The 22,675-nt window shown below is 39.9% G+C and overlaps 1 protein-coding gene across 7 annotated transcripts in view; it reads right to left on the bottom strand.

Annotated features, from left to right (window-relative positions):
• The window catches only part of SFTPD (surfactant protein D), a 76,573-nt gene that overhangs the window by 35,765 nt on the left and 18,133 nt on the right, over nt 1-22,675 (bottom strand). For 6 of the 7 annotated variants that reach the window (XM_077183299.1, XM_077183293.1, XM_077183297.1 and 3 more), the window contains exons 6-9: nt 19,723-19,832; nt 12,226-12,398; nt 7,859-7,932; nt 2,546-2,605 (exon numbers count right to left, since the gene is read on the bottom strand). The gene's annotated coding sequence lies outside the window, so the exon portion shown is untranslated. The remainder of the gene's footprint in view (nt 1-2,545; nt 2,606-7,858; nt 7,933-12,225; nt 12,399-19,722; nt 19,833-22,675) is intronic. The other variant, XM_077183294.1, reaches the window with a different exon arrangement.

Raw genomic sequence — 22,675 nt, 5'->3', positions numbered from 1 at the left:
CACAGCACAGACTCTTTCTTCTGCAGGCTGTTCTCTCTCAAGTCAGGGCTCCTCCAAAGCTCTCCCTGACTGGCCAACCCATCCCCTTTTATCCCAGTTCTCTTCATTGGTCACAGCTGCAGCCCAATTAAGGACATCACAGCTCAGCCCATCAAGGACAACCAGGACCTCTGGGGCAAAGCCTCTATACAGATATTCAAATACAAATATTCAAATACAATACATTTCCTCTACTATAGCATCATTCAGCTGCTGCTTGAGCTGGGTGTCTGGGTGCAACATAAGGCACAGGCATCTTTCAAAATGCCCAAGGACAAGCTAAACATCTACACTAGGAACTATTGCATGCATACATGCAAACTGAACTCTCACCACTCATACAGCTTTTATTCCTTGTTCTTTCAGACAGGTCCTGTTAAATTTTAAATGTTTGAACACTTCCTCAGATTTGGACATTGTCACTCTATGTCTGTAGAAAGAGCCACTTTGTCGAATTTGCCCTCTAAATAATTTATAATTTGTACTAAAATGGGGGCACATTTTTAGCACTGGAACATCCTTTTCCTGTCCTGCCATTTCCATGGTACAGAGCTATTTGTACAACCACAATCTTTAGGTAGGCAGTAATTTTTAAGAAAATGAAATGCTGTATTTGTAGCCTCACGCTATACAATTTAAACCCAAGATTTTTGCAATATTTATGCTTGGCAGTCACAATTGCATACTTGTCCACTGAAAAATTTTGTATCAGCTCTAACAGTCATTTAGGTCTCAGATTTTCTGTTTTAATAGCACAAATACAGGAAAGGAGAAGAATTAAAAAACCAGTGCTAGTGTTCAAAACAAGGTATGAGCACATACCGCATAAAAAGAGTTCCATGATTAATATCTAAAATAAAAATATTTGAAGAAACAAAATTCTGGGAAATTATGTACTGCTTTATCTTTAAAAAACGTAATTAAGTGAGAGATAAAAGAAGTAATTTTTAAATTTTGTATTAAAAGATCCTCAGAATAACCCCTTTCCTTAGAATCAGGCTTTTCATTCATGCACATGTACACCGTGGATGAATTAACAGGAGCTTTGGTGGTGTCCTAGCTGTGCCAGTCTACAGGAAGCAGGAATGGCACCTGCCATATGTGAAGTTATGACAAGAGAGACCAAAACTAATGTAAAGCTTAGTGTTGGCACAGGAAGGAAGGAAAAAGCACCCTGCACTGATTGCTGCTTCATGTGCTGCAGGTTGTTCTGTGTGCCACCTGGCTTTTCAACAATGAGGAGCAATTATTTACAAAGGTCACAGAATCTCCAAAAAATTCTCCTCAAAGTACTTCAATTGGTGTGGGATTGCTACTCTCATTGAAATTAGTTCTTTTGTTACTACCCTCTTTCTGTATAAAACACAGACTAGGCTGTGATTGAATTGGGACATCCCTTGCCTGTGCTCCCTCCTTGCCTTCACACTCTGCTCTAAAGATGCACAAAGATTAAAAAAAGAAAAATTATGGAGATATATATATATATATATGTATGCATATAGACGTTAAAGTAAGTTGCTAGAAGGCAATTTATGCTTTGACAGCATCTCATCACCCTGGGATTTCACAAGGGCTGACCCTTTAACACTGCTCTTGTCAAATGTTTCCCACTGGAACTGTTTCTTTATTTTTCAGCCTCTGACAGCCTTTAAGAAATCTAAATTCTATAGCTTTCCAGATAAAAAACCAGGCTATAACCTGACCTCACTAAGAGTAGCAATTAGGAAGTGAGAAACCTGAGTTTATAGTAACAGGAAGTTTTTTAGGAGAAACCCAGGAGGACAAACACTGGTACCAAGAGTTAATCTTGTCAGTCCAGCACCTTTCTTCAAACTCAAAGAGAAAGACCACCCTATTTCTATTTCCAGTTACCAATAGATTTCAAATAGAGATTACAGGATTGTTGCTACCTGTTCCATAGAAAGGACACTGCTTTTCAATTCTTTGTTTTCCCTTACAGCACTGACTGGCAAAAGTGAAAAGATCACATAGGGCAACTAAAATAGTGCTTTTTCTTCCAGGCAGAGAATGAGGAAGAAAGAGAGAGAGATATCTGTGCAGGACAGTTTATAAGACTGAAATACCTCAGCAATGTTGGCTCTCTGAGCTATATTGAGGCCAAGACCTTTTGAGCAGGGCCCATAATCCTTGGGTCATTGACCAGCTTTACCTCCCACAGGTTATAAACACTCTCTTGGTCCCCTTTTCTCTGATCAAGGCCTCAGACTCAGTAAAACCCTTTCCCCATCAAATCTTTTCCACTGTTGCTTTTCCCTCCCCTGCATTTGCCCAAAATTCCCCCTTACCCTATACAGCCTGTACAGAGTTGGTACACTGCAGTATTTTCTTCAATCTGTTTTAAGTAATGCATATGATATTGCTGACTTAAATCAAAATTACATGTACTGCTCAATTACTCAATGAGGTCATGCTTCCTACAGGTATTTCCTACTCAGCAAAACATTTGTTATGATTCAGTCCATTCTACCCTCAGACTTTTACTCACAGGATAGACAGCATTTCACTCAGTACTCCTATAACACTCTATCAGATGAATCCTTTTATCCTAAAAAAAAAAAGGACAGAATTACAGAATTAATATTTTGAGCTTAACACGTCATTTCTTTTTCTTATGGCTGCAAGTTAAGGAAAGTCCTAGTGGACTTAGATGGACCATTAACTATAAAAAGTCACCACCAGGGTTCTATTTCAAGCCAAAACTGAAAGATCAAGTGGATAAAATCATCCCCCAGGTGAAACACTTCAATACAAATGAGGAGAAGCAGGGTATTCTGCTGCCCAAACATCTGATGACTGTATGACTGTAACTTCCACATGTGCCTTGCTGAATTCTGGCAGAGGGCTGGACTGCTCAGTCTATTGTTGCTCAGGCAGCAGGATGACTTTGTTATGGCAGGGGATGTGGGGCAGCTTCTCCAACAAAGGCAGGTATCAGAGCAAACTGGTAACTGAAGAAACAGGGCTTGAATGAGCTTATGACCTGCTTGTCTATAGGAAGACAATGCATCAAATAGGGATTGGAGTAATTTGTTCTGTAGGATATTTAGATTTTTATTCAGCACATATCACTGCCTCGTGAATCAGCTGTGGTTTCTTACCTTGATATACTGGGAAAATGAAGCCTTTTCTGTTTAATAAGAAAGAAAGGTATTTCTACTGCCATATAAAAATAGTAGAGATGAATTAAACATTACACCTTAACTAAAGTGTATTCCAGACAAAGCATACTATACAACATTCATGCTTAGGTGGTATGTCATGAATCAGCAGCTTTAAATCCTTCCTTTGAAAATATTTGCTGGTACTTTGTTTCTTTGAGTGAAATATGCTTTTAGATGCAATTTAATGGTTGAAGATTGTACATATCTCTTCAGTATAAGCAAGCCAGAATTTTATTATTTAACTATGCCCTTTAATTACAGGATTAATCTTCAAAGCATTGTGAAGTACATTTGCAAAGTCACAGAGAGAATAAAAGGCTTATAGAGGATAAAAACCTCACAGAGCATAAGAGGTAGCAATGGTAGAAGTGAATGGTGATAATGAAAAGATACACATATGCTCTAGCTATACTTTACACTGAGATTACAAGGCATAGGGATGAAGGAACCGTGATGCTTTTGTCCCTTTACACTGGCAAAGCTACTGTGGCAGCTGTCCTTACAAGGCTACTGGAACATTTTACAATCAACTCTTTCCCAAAAGTGCTTGCTGTGCATCAGCTGCCCAGGGTCATCCTCACTGGGGGAGCTGTGATGTATCCCAAACCTCGAGTACAGCTCTTTTTCAGTAGACTCCGGAGGCAGGAACTGATTTACTGTAGTGGACCCTATAATTATTTCAGACTATTAAGTTAAAATCTCACAGTTTTCCTTCACTTTTCAATGAGATGACACTTGGTCACCCTGAACCCTCTGATTCCTCCAGTGGAGGAAAGAACATATTACAAGCTAATGTCAAAACCAGTTTGAAATTGGAACAAAACTATGTGATGCTGGAATATTTGCTCCAACATCTGTTGTTTTGCATAAAAAGAACATATTTTAAATCAACTTAATTTGTACTTGACCGACTAAGAAAAGAAACAAGTCACTACTGGACTCCCTGAATTTCATGTCATGAATAAATTACTTACCTTGAAAGGAAACAAGACAGTTATTTCTTTCTAATAAAGATATCAGATCTCTTCCTTTGTCTGTCATACTGCAGGTGTTTGAGCTCAGCACCTGTGATTACATTATGTAGGATTCTTTTTTATGCTATTTTTTGCTTCATTAAAAATTCTTCATTGATTCATCACATCAATCTTTTGACAAGAAATCTAACCTAGTGATATCAGGAACACTGAGTATAAGTTATCTGAGGATACTGGTTAATTAGTTTCTGATGGATCAATATCTGTGCAAATAATGAGCATAAAATATATGCAGTATTTATCTAAAATAAGTGGCTCATTGGCCATATGTCTAGCTATGTACCTCATGCAGGATATACTTCTAGATACTAATATTTCTTTTAGGTACAAAAATAAGTTCATTATTTTCCCTCTTAGGCATTAAAAAATTGTGACTAATGCCCAGAAGAACACAGCATTGTTTTTAAAATGTAAACAATTTTCTAAACACAATACAAAAAAACTGCATTGGTTCATTTTCTGTAAACTCCCACAGTGCTCTGAAGTTCAATTGTCATAGTTACATGTTTCATAAAACAAGAGAAATCTTGGGAGAAAAAAAATCAGCGTGGGAGGGTGAAAGGATCCAAATGATTTGGTCAAACATCAGGGGGAATTCAGAGAGGCAGCCAGGGCAGGCAGGAGAGCATCTCTTGTGTTTAAAGCAATGCTGCCTACTTGCTTCATCTTGACACCACTGGAACGTGTGGTACCAACACCCCCACCTCTCCCTGAGCTCAGCAGCTCCTGGCTGGAGCCCTGCCTCTCTTCACAGCCCTGCTGCAGCCTCCAAACGCCCTGAGGAAGGGCAGTGACTGCCAGCAGTGACAACTGCCTGAGCTGCTTGGTGCCACAGAGAGAAACCCAAGCACCAGCCTTCCAAACCCAAATGTGCCTGATGCATCCCACTATCAGCATTCCAAACCCAAAATGTGCCTGATGCATCCCAGCACCAGCATTCCAAACCCAAATGTGCCTGATGCATCCCAGTATCAGTGTTCCAAACCCAAATGTGCCTGATGCATCCCAGTGTCAGTGTTCCAAACCCAAATGTGCCTGATGCATCCCAGTATCAGTGTTCCAAACCCAAATGTGCCTGATGCATCCCAGTATCAGTGTTCCAAACCCAAATGTGCCTGATGCATCCCACTATCAGTGTTCCAAACCCAAATGTGCCTGATGCATCCCACTATCAGAGTTCCAAACCCAAACGTGCCTGATGCATCCCAGTATCAGTGTTCCAAACCCAAATGTTCCCGATGCATCCCATTGTCAGTGTTCCAAACCCAAATGTGCCTGATGCATCCCAGTATCAGTGTTCCAAACCCAAACGTTCCTGATGTATCCAGCGCCGGGAGCGGGGCCGGCGGGGCCGCGAGGGGGAGCGGCAGCGCCGCGGTTCCGCAGCCCCGGGGAGCTCCGCATCCTTCAGCCGGCACCGCAATCCCCTCCCGGAGCTGCAGGTTTGGGATGCTGGGCGGTGCGGCTGCCCTGCGGTGCCAGGGCCGCTCCCGGCTGGAAGAGCCGCTGTGCTGACAGCGGGAGAATCCAGCGGTGCACATCTGCCTGGGTAGGCAAGTTGTCTGTGTGCACCTGCTTCCCTGCCATGAGTGGGTATATGTATGTTATATTTAATATCATTACTACCAGGTTTGGTGACAGACTGAGAAAACCCTGGGATTTCTCCCTCAGCTTGCTAATACTTTGATTTCTCAGCTACAAATCACGCCGTGCTTTCTAGCCCCAACAATACAGACTAAAGTCATGAAACAGCCACACTGCTGTCCTGCCCTCACCGATGCTCCCTCAGACACAGTCATGCTGCTGCTGCAAGGAAATCCATTCCAGATGCACTTGTGCCAGCTGAGTGTCAGAGTTAAAGCACATTGCAGAGGACAGAGCAAAGCTTGTCTCCATTAGCACATCCCTGCTCTGTGGCCACAGCACACAGCAGTCTCCAGCACTGCTGCTTTGATTAAATGTACTCCTGGTACACTTCAAATAGATTTTCACACAGAACATTGTGGTCTCTCTGAAGGACTGTTTGACATCTGAGTTGCTCATCTGAATGTGGCACACATTCTGTCATTCCCATTTCATTTTGGAAACCAAATTTCACTAGGCTCCATACAAGTCCTGCACACTGTTAATTTTCAGCTCGAGCAGTGCAGAGTCATGAAACTGTAGCAAAGATGGTTCTCCTTATGGCAACAAAGTGCCAGGGTATCAGATGACTCAGAGCCTTTCCTTCTCTTATGCTGTCTTTATGTCATATTTAGTTGTTAATTAATTAGAAGATATGAATTGAAATGTCTTCCCTCTCTTAGCAAAACTTCTGTATGAATTTTAATCATCATGCAGCACAGAGCTCCAAACTGTGCCTGACATACAGCTGAACAAGGGTTATGTTGTTACATTTAAGTCCTAATCCCTTTTCTTCTTAAGTACAGACAGATGTGTTTAATCTATTTAAATTTGCCTTAATTGTTTGAGTCTATAGAAAGCTGACTGTACTTTCTGCTTTAATTTGAGTGATTCCAAGAAATTAATATGCACTAAGCTGTTTCCCTAGATATTGCAGAGTTCTGCTAGCAGTTACAGTGACTAAGCAGACACAAAGTACATTCCCTGCTGATGTAAAGAAGCCCCGTGGTGTTTGCCACTGCCTGTTTTTACCTTGATATCCAGAGACAGATGAGGCTCTGTCATGGTTTTAGGCTGCAAGCAGCCATCTAACTCCTCTATTCCCCTATGCCACTTGTTCCTTCTGACATCAGTCCCTTCCCAAGTGTGGGATCGATGCCAAGTTGCCTGTACCTGATTTTCATCCTGGACACCACGTGAGGAAAACTGGTTGCTCTTCCTTACACAGTTGCAGTGAACCAAGTAATGACATTTGTCATGTGTCACCTGGACATTTACCCCTTCACATGCAACACTAAGCTCAGCAAAAGAACTTTATTCTGTGTTAAAAATAAAGGTAATGAAAATAAATGAAAGAAAATGCAAAATTGCCTACAAGGTAGCCAGATGGGCAGCCTACTTTAATGTCCTCATTTGATCCCACACATGAAAGAATTTTTATTTATGTCCTCTTGCATTTCCTTTAAACCAGAACTTAAACAATTATTTTTGGCCCTATTGTCTATAACAAAATAATTCCCAAGATAATTCTTTTTCCATCAAAGCATTAATTTTTCACTGTGACTTTACCCAGATTAAAATTTAAACACCAAAGTCTGATATTGTTTCTGTTACCTAATTAAGTGTGAAATACTTTAAATGGAACACTAATGGAATAACATCCTTAAGTGTTTTCTGCAAATCTGGGATTCAAAGTCTTCATCACAAATACATAAAGGCTCCTAAAAAACTCTCATATGTTAAGTGCTCAAGACAAACCACCGTGAACTGAGGTATCACTTCTGCCATATTTGCAAAAACTTTTTTCCTCATATTTATGTGTTTTATTCGATTAATATTGTTCCTGGAACTGTAGCCAGTTCTGGAAGTTGACACAAATTAGAAAGCTAAAGGCTACTGAACACATAAAAAGAAGTTGTGAATCCATAGCTCTGCTCCTCTGACCTCATGAAATCTGATTGCCACGAGGTAAATCCTTACCTGCCAGTGCAGGACAGTGTCAGACTCCTGGGAAATGGAACAGAATGCACAACTTCCCCTGTCATCCTCAGTCACTAGGGAAAAAAGAACAGAGTTGGGTCTTTCTAAGCAATGGATCATGTTTTCTGAACCTTTATTTACATTATTTTTATTGCCACAAGCATTTTCTCTCCCCTTTTGACTGTCCCCTTGGTTCATGGAATTTTGTTTTCAGGAGGAAAATGCAGAACTGAGAGAAGAGGGAAAGTCTAAGTTCTATATACAGTCCAGGTCCTACTTTCCTGATCTGTCAAACTCTCTCTTCTGTTTTGTCAGACATTCATGTGCATGATCCTGGTCTCACTGCCATGAAATAAATCTTTAACAATGTAACTTAGTGGAAATATCCAAGTATGTACAAAGGTGCAAATAAAGTCAGAATCTGACCTAGAGCTCATACTTTACCAGGTGTTTGTATCTATCTCATTTGAGTTCCAGACTTGTTTTTTTTTTCCTTCCCTACAACACTCCAAATAGAATTTTTTGGAATAGAAACTTCTCCAGTTTGAATGAATGTTTTTTTTTTTAAGTGAGAAAAATCCATTTGGCTGTATTCCAGTTATATAAATAAAATCTTTACTGACTTTAAATTGTTTTTATGTATGTATTCCCTTTCACAGGTGTCACAGAGATTGCTTTTATTCATGAAATTTATCATGCAAAGAATATATGCTTAAACTCAAATATTGTGACACAATTAAAAAATTTTGTATGCAAAAAATAGCTTTGCTTACATGCACTTAGATAAGAATATATTCCAAATTGAGGAAGAAGAATAACCATCTCAAGAAGTAAAAAAAGCAAAACCATATTTTCATTTTAAGATCCCTCTACCACACCCTATATTTGGGGATACACATGGAGATGGGGAAAAATTGTTGGTTTTTTCTCAGATGTCTTTTAAAGGAGTCTTTCTAGTATTGAGTGGTTTTTTTATCCATTTTATTGGAATAGGATCAGGTCTAAATTGTGTTTTGCTTCATTGATGTCTGATGTGTATAAATATTCATGAGTCAACACCTGGGGTTGGCTATTTTCTAAAATCTCTATAACTGTTATTGCAGTTTTATCTGTGGACTGTGATGTCTCATTTGAATTCATGAGACCTGTTATAAATTTTAAATATATATGAATTGATATTAAAGTCTAATGAAGAACAAGAGTCCCACCTGCTACCTGCAATTTAGTACTACCTGCAGGAATCTAAGCAGTGAAGATGGAAACTTGATTGTTTGTTAAAACTTCAGATTTGTTTTGATCATTCCTTCTAATCCCTGTTGATAAAAATCATGTTCCAAAATGGCTCCTTTCCAGATTTCTGCAGAGATCTTGGAGCTTTCAGCCACTAAAAGTTTGGCAGAGCATCTAACTGCCATATTTTTGTTAAAGAGGAAAACTACTTAAATTCCCTGAGAGGAGTCTGTTTTATAGGCAACTTTGCTCACAGATCAGGCTCTCTTTTATGCTTTCTTATTTCTGAGATCTGCAAAACAAATTTTATTTACAGTTCTCAGCTTAGTTTTGTGTCATGAGAATTGCAAACCAATTTACTTGCACATTCATAGCACCTAAAAGATGAAAGGTATTTGTCGTGGTACCAAGTAATATATTTATTCTCACTTTTAAATACTTTTCAGAACTGCTTTTCCACCAAATTCCATCAAGAGTTATTTCTGAGCTCAGACAGAGAGGAAGATTCAGCTCTCCAAAGTGACCACATAGAGGCTGTGAATATCAGGGCATTTAGAACATGATGGTGTCCTTGGTAGGATCCTGGTGTCCCCTGCCTAGGGATAAGAGGACACCACAAGATACTTTTATAGTGCATTTTAAATTGCTCTTTAAGATTAGATTTGTGGTGAAGGGAGGGAAATTCACCCCTGATAGCAGCAAGGCTGGTGCTTTACAGTGTGGCATGCAGCATGAAGAGAATAGAACAAACAGAAGTGTTTTCTTTGTGTGAGTCTAGCCCCAAATCTGAAATCTGCTATCAGCTCTCTGTATGAGAGCAAACTCGTTAATGGGCTGAGACTGCAACAGTTCATAATCATCACCATGTTCCCTGGAAAAGCATGAAAACACAGGGCTGAAGTCTGGTCCTTGGCTATTATCACTGTTCTCACACAGCAATTTTCCATGTTTATAACAAAAGGAAAAAAGAGAAAGTACTTGGAAGATTTCTTTCCTTGTTTCTTTCTCTGACAAGTGGAAGAAAACAAGCAGAAATCTGTAGTAAGATTATAGAGTACTGCAGAAAACTGGGGTAACAGGGAGTCAGACACAGATAATAGAAAGATATTTTTTTTAAAATTCAATTGAAAGCAGAATATCATAATGAGCCAAAAATGTTCAATTTTCCCTAGGTGCATCAATCTCCTTTACTAAAGACAGTTTTAAACAGTCAGTGTTGGCCCCTTGCTCCAGCCTCCAACATGCTCCATAATTAAAGAACTTCCATCTCCATAGCACCAAAAACTCTGGAATCAGCTGCAGTATTTCCCTTGGCAGACACATTTAAGTGACTTTCTCCCTGCAGCAGCAGAGAGGTGGGAAGGAGAGGCAGCAGCAAAGCTGACTTGTTACAGCTCCTGCAACTTGCACAGAAGAAAAACTTCTGCTTTGCTAACAGAAATCTGAGTGTTTTACAAATGGCACAACAGATGCTGTGCACTGATGAGAACAATGCAGACAGTGATGCTGCAGAAACTCCTCAGGCAGAAACGTCATGTCCTGAACATCTCACATGTGAATGGCCACAGCAAAGATTTTGAGAACGTTTGGCCATGCCCTAAGCTGAGCTCCTGCACTGTCTGAAGTATTCCTTGGGGTTTTCATTTCCAGATGGAGAAACAATAGCTCTGGGTTCATCATGTCATGTTCAGGATGACATCTTCCTCAGTGAAACACCCCCTGTCACCAAAAGACAGTGCCAAGCGTTGGGTGTGAGCCCAGTACATGAGGTGGAAATGGAAACCACAGCCTTCTGCTGCTGAGACAGCAGCCAAGAGTTGACTCATCCCAAGACCTTCCCACAAATCCTTGTACACTGCTTTTTACATTAGAAAACTGATATTGATACAAATATGTGCTGCCAGGATGAGGGTGGCAAGATGGGAGTAAGGAGAATAACCACAGAAATAAGCAGCCAGATAATTTTCTGGATTATGAGTGCTCTTTGAGCATTCCTGGAAGTTTACAAGGCTATCACAAATGTTAATTAAAGCTGAATACAAAGCAATATTTAGAACTAGAACTAAAAATCAATACTACCTGAAAGATAAATCAGGACCCTTCTTTGGCAAATGGGTTGCCAGAGGAATGGCTGGCCAAGAATGCATTCAGAGCTGATCTGTGCTAGACATACTGTTTAGCTGCATTATCTGATGCTACCTCTTCTTCTGATTCAAGGTCTGCCTCATTTGTCAGCTCCTGTCCTTTAATCTCCAAACACAATGGCAAAGTGATTGCAGTGATTTTATGCTTTTCTGTGCCCAGGACAATGGGACTGTTCAGCTGTCTGAAAGAGCTAACACATACTTTATGATGAGAAAGGAACAGCCAGAGCCACCAAGGAAAGGTGGGATTCTTTTCATCACTCTATAGCATCTTCAGCAGCAAATAGCATCTTTAATACCACAGCTTTAAAGTGCCTGAGGTTTTCTTAAGGTAGAAAAGCATGGCACATTGAGACAAAAAGATTCTCAGACATTTAATCCAGTTAAAATATTCAAGATTCATTCTGAATTTTATTAGTCCACTGTGATTCAAAATGTTAAATGCTTGATCAAACACTATCAGACAGAAGGATTTCAGTAGCCATCTGTGACAATGAAAGTGAAGTAATTGCACAGTGGGCTCCTACAACAGCATATCATCTCCTCAAGTCTTAAAGAGGGACCAGTTCAACACTTGCCTGGCCTTTTGCAGGCAGCCTCTGATATGTTGATGCCTTCCATACTCATTAGAAACTATATCATAGCTCACTACAATTCAAGGAAAGCCTTCTTATTGCAAAAAACTTAAAAAAAAAAAAAAGGACATCTGCAGAAAAAGAAATTAACTTGGAAAAATTAAAATGGAACCACTATTGTCAGAGAGCACTAAAGACAGAGGCACAAACCTGCAGTGCACCTGCATCCACCATCCTTCCAAGAGATACCTGCTGGTCAATCATGCCTGAGGGACAGCTTTAGTAAAAGAAATAAGTGAAATTTTTTGTCTCTGTCTTATCTTTTGATTTCAAAAGCTGTAAGGGGTGAAATGCACTTCATTAAAGCCAAAAGAATACCTCCTGCTTATTTCTAAGTAAGCTTATAATTTCAACCAACCTTGTATTTTCAAGGCTGGAAAGCAAATGCCTTGGCCCTGGGAGGAGCTCACACAGTTTGCTGATGTCTCTGAAGATGATGCTCAGCCACCCTCAGAGGCTGTGACACTCCATGGACGTGGTCAGCATTTGACCCTGGTGGGGAATGGCCTGCACAGTCCTTGGTCTGAAACCCTGCAAAAGGCAGAAATGAAATTACTGAGTGCTCCTGCAAGGGCAGCAGGCCAGGCCAAGATCAGCATCCACAGGGCATTGCTACACCTTCTGTGGGCACAGAAAATCATCACCTACCTGCAGTACCTGCAGGAGAAACTCTAAAAAAGAGTTCAACTACTATAGGAAAAACTTATAAAAATGTGGTAATGGCACACAGACATGTAGCTATAGGCTCTATTTATAATTTATGGTTTACAGATTTATAGTGTGAAACTGCAGTATTATGCAGTATGATTTACAGTGTGAAACTGCTGTTCATACTGTCAAGTATGAAAAAAGCAAGTTTCTAGGTCTTTTTTTTTCTTATTAAACAATAAAGTTACATAAGTGTGAACAGCATCTTCTAAAGTGAAACTAACATTTTCACTTTGAGTATGGGATTATTTCATAAGAGATAAATATACTCACTGTAGTTAATGAGCTGTTCAGTCATATTCTGCTCCTAAAATATCATCTTGAACCCCAGCTCTACTGGGATCAAATCCCACTTAGGAAAATAGGGAGAAAAGTGAAGCAAAGAGCATCCAGATTTTAAAAAAACCTTAAAAAATTGAGAGAATAAAGAGTGAAGAAAAAAAAAGAGGATGGAGACACAGCATTTTACTGGAAAATACAATGTTTTCTCCAGCTGAAATCTGTTAGAGCTGATGCAAAGTCTCTTTTGTTGTACACAGGATTTGCAGTGAGCCCTGTAAAAATGTAGAGAGTGAATTTAAACTCGTATTTTAGGATCCATCTTCCCCAGTACATGTCTGGAAAATGTGACTTTAAAATGTGCTTTGCATTGGCAGGGGAACAAAAAAGAAAAAAAGAGAAAGAGGGAGGAAGAATAATCACAACAGAAAATAAGAAAAGAGAGTCAAGAGCTTCAGAGAGGTTTGCAAGTAATTCACAAAAAAACTCAGTTACTACAGTAGAAATTACATCTGAGCACTAGCATCTCTAGAATGGTTTTAAGAATTTCTAGGATCACAGTAAGATAGGTGTTCTTCCTTTTGTAGAACAGGGAAATCTGAAACTAAAATATTCAGTTCCAATCGCAGTTATCTCAGGGTTTGTGCCAAGGCAAAAGGAAGTCAACTGAGACTCCAATATGTTTAGCTTCAAAATTCTGGTAAATGACTCGAAGGTGTACTGGCCTTCTTGAGTGTCTGGACACAGTCAGCCCCAATTCACAAAAGAGAAAGTGACATTAAAACAACTCTTACAATTAAAACTTACAATTAAAGAAATGTTTCATCTGATCACTTTTGTTGTGATCCTGCTGTTCTAATAGCACAACTGAGAGCCCACAGAAAGGCCTCATATTAACAACTATTATTTACACTTGCAAATAGCATTGAAAGCACATGGATTTTAAACCATAAATCGCTATAAATCAAATACCTCATGTTCAAAGTGGGCATCATTCACTTCTCTTCCAATGAACTGTTTTCCTGAGCATCAGTTTTTCCTGCTGTTCCTTCTACTGCTCTGTGATTGTAGGTATAGGTTTAATCACACTTGATGTAGTGCCAAACTTTAGGCAAACAGATCCAATCAAGCTCGTTAAGAGAGTCTGGCCCTGTAAGTGCACAATGGGGGTGAACTCACATGGTTCACATGGCTCAGATGATGGTGACATTTAGAATTGTGTCTAGAGGCTGTAAACACAGGGATAGGTATTTTTCCTCATAAATAACAAAAGAAACAAAACTACTTGGAAGTCTAGAGTATCTGGAAGAAAGAGAGTGAATGATTCATGGGGAGACATCACATTTGCAAGATCATGCTGTGGACAAACTCACTTCCAGCCGCATTCACGGAAATGTTGTTCTTGGCTTCACCTTAATCTGCACAGTGTGTTCATCTTTCTGCTCAGCCTAACACCAGACTCACAGCCAAGACACACCAATTATCTCACACAGCAGATGCTGAGATCAGATTGTCTACAGTATTCTGAGGCTCAGATCACAAATACTGGCACCTCAGCATGGCCCTGGATTTACAGAGTCTAAGCATTTGAGCAGACACATCCCAGTTTTGGATAACTTGGAGCTCATGAAGAAAGAGGCCTTAACGAGGAGCTCTTAGCAAAGAGCAATTGCAGCTGGGGAAGAGGGGAGGGAGCCAGGCTCCTGCCTCCAGCAGCCCACCATACCCTGACCACAGACCCTTTGCTGGCCTTACTGGGTGCCAGTTCCTCTGTTAGGGCTTCAAGCTTAGAGCTCCTCCATGGCCGGGTGAGGAATGCAGTGCAGCCACATAGGAATTTTGACATCCTGACTTTGACTTTCTGAGCAGCTGCCTGTTTTCTGCTTAGTCATTCCCCACTGCCAACTCTTGGTCTGCTTGCACGGCCTGTTCCCAAGGCAGGAATAAAATGAAGAGTGAGGCTCATAGCTGTTGGCATCCTGTATCTCAAGATATCAGATATCTTCCTTCCACAGGCAGACTTTCCATGGTCTAGCTAAGGCAAGTTTGTTTAAGCTTCAGAGGCAGGCTAAAAAGAGTAGGGAAAATACTCTTTATCCCTGCTATAATGTGTTTTGCAGGACATAAACAGTCTCTGCCTTCCTAAGCAACTCACAGAGTGGATCTTTGTTTAGCCGTCCCCTGATGGGAAGGCACTCTGCACGAGCCCTTGCAAAATAACTCCCCTGGCTCCAAGCCCCAGGCTGCAGGGTGGAAGAGGAGCTGCTGCTGCTGCAGGTGAGGCTCAGCACCTGGCAGGCTGTGAAAGCAGCCAGGCCAGGGCCAGAAGCAGCAATGATCCTCTCCCTACCTACTCCAGTCACTGAACAGAACAATGGCAGCACTGAACAGAACAGAATTATTTTTTATCCACTGAAAAATAAAACCACTGCACCTACCAATCCCTGTGTTCTCCTTATAGAGAATGATAAAATGCAACTATGATCTGTCCTACAAATAAAGCTCCATGAGAACTATTTACTTCCCCCCCTTCCAAAATCTACCGAGCAATCGGCATTTCACATGTGTTTCCAACTATTGTGTTGATCAGCTACCACACAGATCTGAAGGAGGAGATGAATTGCAACAATATAATAAACAGTTCACAGCAATGGACACAAACATCAGCTTTGTAGCTCTCCTGTGAATTGAATGGATTCCTGGAAGCTTTTATTTAACAAACAAGTAGCATGAGTGGAGGGAAAAACTATACAAGCCTTAAATGATTTAACATACTTCTGAACTACTAACGCTACTCCAAATGCTTGCTTTTCCCAAGTGTTTTTCCTTAGCGAGCAGATTTCGATCAGGTGGATTACCTGGTTTAGCTGTGATCGTATTTCAAGCTGTTGTCAGCAAGAAAAGCAGAAAACGCCCAGGATGACATTACTGCACCAAAGAGGTGCCGAGGCTGTAATGCCCTCCCATTGTGATGGCCCATTAGTCCTGAAACATTACCCACTTCTGATGGCAATCAGCCTGTACCTGCTAATTACTGCACATATGGGTGTCATGTTGGCTTCTGCCACTTGATTTAGTTAGATGTATACATAGGGCTGTGAAGGGATCCTTAGAGGAAAACAGCAAAGGAGTAAATAAGACAGTTTGTAAATATTATTATTTTTTTCTGTTGTAGCTCATTGGAATCACACAATTCTTGTCCGTGAGATACATTTCAGAGGTGTCAAAATGGGAGAGGGACAAAATTAAAAGCAAAGAATGGCTTAAAGCATTAAAAAGGAGGGGAAAAATAACAGGAGTGAGAAATAGCTTTAGTTTCATTGTCTTATGTCAATTGTGCCAGCTTTCTGCCCTTCACAGGGCATCATTCATAGCGGGAAAAGTCTTTGGTGAATATCCTATATTTACATCACAGAGAACTCGTAAGACACAGCACCCCTGCCTCAATTTCACACGTTTCCTGAATCATCAGATGAAAAGAACAAAACATTAAAAAATGTGTGAATCCTACCACAATAAGAAAATATCACAGGACCTCTGGCATGAGAATTATTACACCTGCAACACTTGCTGCTGTCTGTTTACATTTGCAACAGAAAAGGACAGTATAAAGGAAGTTTTATGTGGTTTAGGTGCTGTTTAGATTTAGGCATGAAGGCTTTTCAGCTGTCATTTCTTTAGAAATGGCAGCACCTAAAGACTGACACATTTCATTGGAATACAAGGCAGGCCAAGAATATTTATGCTTCCAAGGTGCCACAATACCACACTGAAAGTAAAGCCATGCAGAAATGGTAATGTTAAATACAACTTACTGCAAATGCAGGAAATATTTTTGGGTTTTATTATCATCTATACCTCTGAGGATTTCTACCAGAAACCTACTGCTAGGAAAAGAGAAAAAACTTGCTGATATATCACAGCATTAGAATTGTGTTAGTTTGTGAAACGTGTTTGGTAACCATGGGTACTAAACAATTTCATAAGGATTTCACATAATCTAGGAACTATAAATAGACTTGGAAACAAAGTAGGAGCTTAATGCAATATCCACAGGTTGGGAGGCAAAATGTTCTTTGTAACATAATTTATTTCTATGTGTTCCAATGAGCATTTTTAAGGCATTTCTGGCAATACCATAATTTCTTTTTTTGTGCTTATCTTCTTTTCTAGCTTATCCTGCCCATCACTTGTGCCTTGATCAAGCTGAGCCTGGGTGATATTGAACCGGGGAGTAATAATAAAGCCCCACTCAATTTATTTAAATTTTAGAGGAAAGTGTGCAGAGTAATGTGGATCAGCCAATGCTAAGGAAATTTAACCAGGTGAAAGATACATGAAATAGAGTATTTGTTCCATGTTATGAGGGTTTTTTAACTCTTCGCACACTTACCCGGAAAAAGACCTGAATTTCTCATGAAGATAAATCAATAAATATAGTAGGCAGTTCACTACCCATGGTTTGGATGACTCAATATGAAAACATCTCACTTAATCAAATAATTAAACTCATTATCTAAAGCATTTTACAACAAAGCTAACAATAAATTAGTCTTAGCGTTTCAGCTCCTCAAGAGAGCTTAGAAATCTATGGTAATACAGAGAACTCTGTTTAACAGAATAGTGGCTGCTATAATTATAACTTCTATTCATATTTTAGCATTCTCCTTCATCACCTTCACCTCTCCTTGCAGTGTGTGTGCTTTGAAAAGAAAAGAAGCACTTTTAGATTTTTGGGGAGATTTTCCTAGTGTCAACAGAAAAAAGTAAAGCAGCACCTTGTTTCAGGGTTACTCTGACACCCCATAATGAAAGAGCTTCAGCCTCAAGTGAATCTGTTTCAGCTTTAAACATTTTTCATGAGCTGCTTCCTCACATCTTTATTCAGCTTTCTTTCATTGCAGTATGGCAAAAGCTGCACACATCTCTGTTTTCCATGAATTACCTCCCATCCAATCACAGATGCCTCAGACTTAATTTTAATACAGGCTTCCAGCCCAGCCAAGCCAAGCTAATGGGGTCTGTGGCATGAAGTTCAGACTCAGCTGAGAACCAAAGCATTAATGCAGTGGGACCTCAAGCACAAGGCACAGCTCAAGTTCTCATAATTCATCAGCTGTTAATCAGATCACTCAGGGCTCCAAGGCTGTGGCTAGGCTGGGTGAAATAGCTGCCAGCTACACTTGCAGTGAAGACAAAGGCTGGGAACACACAGAGCCAAATCCAAGCAAATGCTCCAGCAGTTCTTCCCTGTCAAGCTAATTCATGTGTGCTCAGTTTTTAATGAGAAATTCTTGATGAATTTAACACAAATGGCTATTTACTAAAGGCTAACTAGCACATGGATTTATACTTGTAAAGCTGGAGCTAATTATAGATTTTTTTTCGTGTTTTTTGGCTAAACTTGTTGTTAAAGTGGAAAAATATGCACAATACAGCATTAAAACAAAGAAGTGTTTTTCTCATCCTAGCAAGAAGTTTCAGTTATTAGATTTCTTATATTAAAATAAGAGTCACCAGCAATCTTTTCTAGCACTGGCTGGCCACCATCCTCTGTGTAGCATTTGAATTGTCTAAAGAGGATTTTCATTACTTGCCTGTTAGTATTTTAAAATAAGTTTATAATTTTGAGGGTTTACTTGGGCAGAGCCAGCCCAGTGGATGCCCCAGGGGTTCCAAGGTGCACACTGAGGCTCTCCAACCTCAGCATGTCAGCAGCCTGACCCTGCCAACCTGCCCCAAGAAATTCACTCAGCCTCTGCTGAGGAGAGTGGGACTTTGCAGGGAGAGGCACAGGGTGAAATCTGAGCTACAGGAGAAGGCCAGGAGCACCAGTGCCATCCCACTCCAGAGGTGAGCAGGTCCTTTCCCAGCAGCCTTACTGCTTCCCCAGATGTGCCTGGCAAAGCATTTTGGATCACTGGCCAGAAATTACTTTTTCTTGCAACAACATCTTTGTGACCATAAAAAGAAAACTTCTGAGAACAAAGGTATTTAAACAAAGCTTAAAATTTCCTTATTTTATCCCAAAATTGTGCATGGCATTGTATTCATTAGTAAGCATCCTCATCAAGGGTCAAGCTTATTTTTCAAGGTATTTTTGTAGTCTAGTTCCAGGACTGAAGTCCAGTGCATAGAGGGCTAAAAAGAATTTCTCATAAATTTTCTCTCCCTCCACCACTCTGATACTGCACAAAGGAATTCTTGCAAAGGAGAAAGAGAATTCTCTCATTGTGGCTCTTGCCACTGACAGCCTCTTGGGTTTGACAGGCTATGCCACTACTCCACACCTCAGAAAACCATTCCTTATACATCAACAGAAGTGCAGATTTTAAGGCTGACTTCAAAATGTGAATTACTATGAAATCCAAACATTGTTTAAAAGGAAGCACATAAATAGCACAGCTTCCAGTATAGTATCATGAAAATCTGCATTTCACAGAGCTAAGCTAACAAACTGCAGAATGGAAGGAAAGAGATTATTCTCTCAGTTCTTCCTTGTGAAGCCATTTGACCAGGTACATACAAGACAGTGACTGTGGGGAAACTTAGGGCTCTCTGTTAAAACTTGGGTTTCTATTAAAATTCAAACTCAGAGTTTTCTCTTGCACATTATCATCCTTGGGGTCTGTTTTTTCTTTTCCAAAGGACAAGCAAAAATTTCACCACTGCTCTACTGAATTCCTGTTGCAAGGATGAATAACTCACGAGGCTGAATCTGCCTACTGTTACTGTGGTTACCAAAGTTTCCTTGCCACTGAAGCTGAATATCAGTTCTGTTCCAGTTTGCATATTTCAAGCTTCTGTTACTGATAAATGTTTTTTTCTTTTCTATCTGCTGTAATGCAAACAACAAAGCACTGTTTACCTTTAAAGCAGTCTTTGGCTTCCATCCTGTGTGCAGTGTCTCAGGCTGGGCCCACTTCTCACCAGCTATTAATTTTGGGTGTTTCCATTGATTCCATCTGACTCCAAACCCTACAGGAAAAAACCCATTTCTTGCAGTGGAAGGAAGTTAATTACACTAAGCAGAGGACATGGAACAAGTTACAACCACACATCTCCAGGGATGTAAACTGTGCACCCTTGCAGGAATGCCATAGCAGGGAAGCCTGATATACTGAGCCTGTACATATTAACTGTGCAAAACTTGCAGGGCTCGTGCTTTAAAGAAGCACCAGACATTCTAAACATAGATGATAATTAACTCTGCAATGGGCACACTTTTTCTTCCTCTTTCTAAAAATCCTTTTGGTGGACACCACCACCAGCAGCAGGATGGCACTGCTCCCCTGCACTCTTTTGGTAACAAAACTGGACATTGTTCTATAGAATTCAAATTGGCAGCTTTAATCTGGGGTGAATGTGTTTGGACCAAGGTACAAAGAAGCTTTTGATGCAAAACCATACCATAAGGTCATTCCTAGGTTCCATTTCTCCACAGATGATAGCAAAACCAGTAGAGCAAGATTTTAATGATATCAAATAGCATCTTTGATGCTGTATATGCTTTACAATTCCTCACTTTTGAAAAATGTACTGCCAGTCCCACTGGGAAACACACACAAATTTTCATCTAATATAAAAGTGCAACAGCTTGAAGACATACAATGTTTGAACAGCAGTTCCTTGCCTGCATTCCCCCTTGTATTTTTTTCTCTGTAGGGCATATACACTGTCTGAAGCACTTTCTTTGGTTCCTTTAAGATTAGCAACAATGGTCTGGAGCCTTTAAAGCAAAGCAAACTCTTGAATCTTGTCAGGGTTTAATCAAAAGTCATCTTACTTAATTTTCAAGTACTGGTTTTTAATTTTCCTTTTAAATTTAAGGTTTTAAACCCAGAGGATTTTGTTTAAATATTTTGAATAAATTAATTCAAAGGGAAATTGCTTGACCTTGGGTTTTTTAATTTGGCAGAGATGAAATAATTTTAACTGTCTTAATGTAAAACCTATGTAGATTAACTGTAGTACAATATGCAGAACTCAGCAAAATGCATTACTGACTTTGGAACACAGATATGCAAGATCTACAGATATCCCCCCTGCCCACAAAAAACACAAGCCAAAACAAAACAACCCCAAAAAGAAGCCCCCAAAAAAAGGAATATATTTTCACCACAAAATTAGAAGTCATTAAAACACAGAACAGAAGCAAGCCAAAGAATTGCTGAAGGCCTCTGTTTCCAGCACAGCTACTACAATAGAGAATGAACCTAGCTGATAAACTCCCAGGAAACTTTAATGGATGAATTAGAGCCTTCAAGGCTATATATAAATTAATGATAAAATATAAATTAATGATATTTTACTATATATAAATTAATGAGGTCTATATATTGTGATGAAGGACTGGCCTCTGTTTGCCTTCTGTTGACTGACAGTGCTGACTGTTTTCAGAAGCCATTGAGAAACAACAGCACATCCATGTTTTTAGGAACACATCACAGGACATCCTGGAGCTTCAGGGTCCCTGCCAGGACACCAAAGGAAGCCATTCTCGAGCAGAGAGGAATGTGAGACCCCTCAGTGACAGTGCTGCTGCTGCCCATGTGCCCACTGACAATCAGATCTATTTATTGCATTGCAGTGCAGGCCCCCCAAACCCCTGAGGCTTCTGCAAAGCTTGGCCTGGTGAATTCCTGTGAGCCTGTCCTTTCACATGATGCACTGCCAGATTTTTGGTATACAGCTGGAACAACATTGTCATTTCCCTGGAATAACTGATACTCCAAGTACCAAAGTGATGGGCAAAAGACACAAGAACTGGTCCCAAGCAGTGAAAGCAGCTGAGTGGGACAATCACAGAGAGCTACTGAATAGCAATGGTGCAACACAAAAGGATTTCGAAATTTTTGAGGCTTTCTAAACTGCAAAGGCAATGAAACACAAGATGAAAATTATGCTGCTGTCATTATGCTACAAGTCCACAAGATGCTCCTTCCACCTACCTCCCGGATCTCTGGAATATATAAACCTCTAGAAATTTTAAAAAATATGCAGAAGAATTAGCAAGAGTCAATAGTTATACAAAGAACAGAATAGACCAAGCCCAGCTTTCCCAAATTTTCCTAATTATGCCTTGATTAGATGTTCACTGTATTCAAAGAACAACTCATTACTTAAAACTAATGATTTTTTATGTCATATCTGCCACTGTATGTTATTTCACTGTTGATAAACCAATGCATTTAAGGTGGCATTAGCAGAAGATTTATTTTTAATTTCTGTTTCAAAGAAAAATATGCAATTTTAATTCCATTTATTTTTGCAGTGCCTTTTTAGCTCTGCTCTGACAGAAAGGAAATCAGACATTTGGAAAAATGAGCTAGGTTGATTGAATATTGATAAGCCAATTTTTAATTTATCAAGGTTATCTAGAGGAGCTAACACAACGCTGCATACTAACAAGAAATATCAACACACTAAGTGGTGTGTACAGTGAAATATTTCTTTGGGGAAACAGCTCTGGAAGGACTGGGATTATCAAAATTAGAACCATACAATGGGGATAGGAAGGGACTTCCTAGGAGGAAATTAAAAGCAGGTGACAAGTGTGACAAAGAGGCTGAGATGGCAAATTTTGTATTTTGCATTGGCTGCAACACAAAACCCACAACAAATGAGTCTGGATAAGAGAGACATCCTCTGAGATGACATCCTCTGAGGTAAAATGGCACAAATAATGCTAATGTTCAACTCCTCCAAAATGTCACAGCAAGCCAGGTAATTGTTACAGGCCTTACAATACACTCCACATTGTCAAAAACCTGCAAGGGTTGGCAGCCCCCCAGCAAAGACAATGCCCAAACAGTTGAGAA

Source organism: Agelaius phoeniceus, chromosome 9 (assembly GCF_051311805.1).
Source record: "Agelaius phoeniceus isolate bAgePho1 chromosome 9, bAgePho1.hap1, whole genome shotgun sequence".
Classification (NCBI taxonomy): domain Eukaryota; kingdom Metazoa; phylum Chordata; class Aves; order Passeriformes; family Icteridae; genus Agelaius; species Agelaius phoeniceus.
This window is presented reverse-complemented; position numbering and strand designations above follow the sequence as displayed.